At 32.3% G+C, this 3,637-nt stretch overlaps 1 long non-coding RNA gene across 1 annotated transcript; it reads left to right on the top strand.

The window, feature by feature from the left end:
* The first annotated feature begins 1,028 nt into the window (after positions 1–1,028).
* Positions 1,029–3,170, top strand: LOC123883653. The gene is made up of 2 exons (XR_006800353.1): positions 1,029–1,086; positions 2,938–3,170. It is a non-coding gene; the product is annotated as an uncharacterized LOC123883653 (long non-coding RNA).
* Positions 3,171–3,637: the final 467 nt, after the last annotated feature.

The raw sequence follows: 3,637 nt of genomic DNA, 5'->3' as shown, positions 1-3,637 counted from the left end.
GGAACGAATCCAGTGAGTGAGTAGTGTTGGGGCCTGAAATGATTAGGCAGACTACTGAAAAGGTGAAAAGGATTCAGTAGAAAATGAAGGCATCCCAGGATCGACAAAAGAGTTATTACGATCAAAAGAAGACGACAGTAGAGTTCCGAGAGGGACATCATGTGTTTATAAGAGTGACTGTGATGACATGTGTTGGACAAACTTTGAAGTCCAAAAAGCTTGCTCCGCGGTTTATTGGGTCGTACTATATATTTAAGAGGATAGGGGGCGTGACCTATCAGATTGCATTGCCACCGCCATCAAATCTTCATGTTGTTTTTTCAAGTGTTGCAGCTGTGGGAATGCATTTTTGATTTGTCGTACGTGATTTAATCTGATGATGTGCAAGTGAGAAGGTATCTGACCGTAGAATTGGTGTAGTTACAAATTGAAGATAGAGAGGTGAAACCTAAGGAACAAAGAAAACATTACGATGAACATAGTCCGGGGATAACCTACCGGTGTGGAAACGACGCTGGAGTTGGAGAGAGTCAGATGAAAGAATTTTATCGAGCATTGTTTCCTTCAGGCAATTTTCGAGGACGAAAAATCCTATAAGTGGGGGACAGTTGTAACGCCCCAAAAATTATGATTCATTTTATTTAATTATTTAGTTGTTGTGGTGTTGATTTTCTTGTTGTAGTGTTGATTGACGATGTTTATTTAATTATTTTGTGGCGAATAATTAAATAATTGCTAAATAAAAATTAAAAGAAGAAAAAGAAGTAGAAAGTTAAATAAAAAGGTGTTGGAAGCATCGAGGGGGTGTAGATATGAAAATGGTAGAGAAAGGGATAAATGAGAATAAACATAATTTTAATTCTCATTAAAACATTTCAATAATAATAATAATGTCATATTTTAATAATAATAATGTAGTTGTTTATTGACATTAGTTGATAGAAGAAGTATGATGATCCATAACAAAAAACAAACACACAGAAAATAGTGCTAGGGAGTGAGAGAAGAGAAAGAGCTCATGGGAGAGTGAAGAGAAGCAAGGAAGGAAAAACTTAACCTCAATTTAGGGAGTTCACTGCAATCCAAGTAAGGGAGCTTTATACTCTTGAAATTCTGAATTCAATAGGCATATTTGCTCTATTTATTATTATGTGTGTGTTTGAGTTGTTCTTATACTACCTAGTTCTATTATATGATGATGTTGATGTTATTTTGTTGTCTTTGTTTGATTTTGCTTGAATTTAAGATGCTACTATGATAATGATGATGATGATGATGTACTCTGTTAATTGAATAAATTCGTGTCTTGGTTGTTATTGATTCTGAGTGTGAGTTTCGTTGGTTTCATCCATGGTGAGGTTTAAAGAAAAGAGATTAAAATCATAAAAGTTGAGAAAAATAGGATTGAGTTGCTAATCCATAAAACTTGAGTTTTTGTGTTGTTTCAAGAGTCTAAACAATTACTAAAACGATTATGGGATCTTTCTAAGTCAAAAGGATATCAAAACCGAAGCTTTTGAACAACCATTAATGGAGTTTTTTGTAAAAATTCGTGTGAAGCTTTTGTTATGTAAAACATTCGATTCGAGTGTCTTTTCTAAAAATAAATACCGGGTATCTTTCTAGAATTCAATGACGATCAAAACGGTATAATGAATGTCAATTTCCGTTGAGAAATGAGGGAGAACCGACCGGGTCAAAATGCGGGTCGTCGCGACCCGTTTTCCTGCAACCGGGTGAAGGAGATGATGAACAGTGCGCGAGTGGCCTCGCCCACTCGCATCACCGGCGCGTGGGAGGGCAGGGAGGACCCGTTTTCAAAAATTGTTTTTATAGAAAAATAGTAAATAATTTTCTTTAAATTTTTGTACCTATTAGGTAATTTTTGGACACTCGTAGCTATTTTTAATTAATTATTTGGAGTAAAAGGGTGATTAAAAATATTATAATTTCGTGAAAATTTCCCAAAATTTTATGTAGGGTATTTTGAATATTTTGGAACCCTCTGGTGTATCTCACTCTCCCTGGTTTTATATAATATTAAGGATTTGAATTTATTTCACAATTGTTATTAATTAAATTGATTTAAAATTCATACCTTTCGTTGATAAACTAAACCGAGTTAAATTGGGTTAAAGGTTCTGTTAAGACGAGTAATAAGTTGTTGTCCTGAGAGGAGTGAATAACTAATTGAGTTATTAAATTTTAGTTGGCGTTGTAATCGAGTTATTACTAATTGTTGTGTATCGATGTTGTTTTAAACCATTGTTCGTTTATAGTAATTGTGTTGTCGACTTGTTGGTTTGTTGAATAATGATGTTGAGCTACGTGGTTATAACGATGTTGAATTATCTAGTTTAATGATGTTGGAGTTGTGCCGAAATTATGATGTTGTAATTGTTGTTGTTGTTGTAGTTGTTTATCGACGTTGTTTATTGATGTTGTTATAATGATGATGAAGTTGTCTATTGAAGTTGTTAAATGATGTTACCTATTGACGTTGCTTATTATAACATGACATGCATTCATTCATATGTCTAATGACGTTGCTTATTGAAGTTGTATAAATGATGTTGAAAATGACGTTGCCTAATAAAGTTGAAAATGACGTTGCTTATAATGATGTTGATCCTCTATGATGTAAAACTAGAAATGACGTTGCTATTGGTACCACATGCATGTAGCGAGTCTAGGCGCATTGCATGCATTTTAATTATATTTCTTTATTTAAATCTTGTTGTTATTTCTCTTTATTTAACTAATGATTGATGATTGTGGTTGACTGATGAATGTTCGTGGCCATCCGCTTAGGTGGTCTTGTTGTTGTTTATGAAGTTGTTAGTTATTGTGTTGTTTTAATTCAGTTACTTTCTTGATATATTTTGACTCACCTTTACATTCCCCCTTCTGGCTTGGTCCTACGGTGTGCAACCGTAGATTTTCAGGTAGGAGACGAATCATAGATGGTGTGTTCGGATAGCTATTGCTTTGCTATTTATTTAGAGTCGCTCTGTTAGGATGTTGTTGGGAGAAACTTTTATTTAATTATGTTGTTAAATTTTTATAACAATTGAGCTATGTCACTTGATTCAGTATTTTCAATTCGGACTTTGAAACTTATATTATTTTTGTATTTTCCGCTGCATGATTTTTAATCATTTGAGGAATTAGTTAACTGGAGTAAGTGTAAAATCCTTATTAAATAAATGAAATTAACTTTTTCGAAAATAAAATAAAGGGGTAAATTAAGGGTGTTACAATTTAAATCCAATAAAAAATAATACGAACAACAATTCTTTTTTAATAAGTAAACATATGATTAAAAAAAATGACAATAAAATATAAAAAATATAAATAAATACTTAAAACTCTAACATCAATTGATAATACTTAATCCTAATTTGAATAACAAACAATGTTGTTCTTCCGTATATGGAACTGCAAATAAAGAATTATAACTCAAAATTAGTACAATTTTCTGATTATAGAATTAAACTTGAATATTTTATTCACTCATCTGTTCCCAATCCAAATGTTATTTATCCCTCGTAGTCATCTTCATCAGTGTCTGCAAGAATCTCGTCGATCATCATATAAAAAAATTAGATTATTATCATATATGATTAAGGTTAAAGTT

Source organism: Trifolium pratense, linkage group LG5 (assembly GCF_020283565.1).
Source record: "Trifolium pratense cultivar HEN17-A07 linkage group LG5, ARS_RC_1.1, whole genome shotgun sequence".
Lineage (NCBI taxonomy): Eukaryota > Viridiplantae > Streptophyta > Magnoliopsida > Fabales > Fabaceae > Trifolium > Trifolium pratense.
Note: the sequence above shows the minus strand (reverse complement) of the source record. Positions and strands in the feature narration are given on the sequence as shown.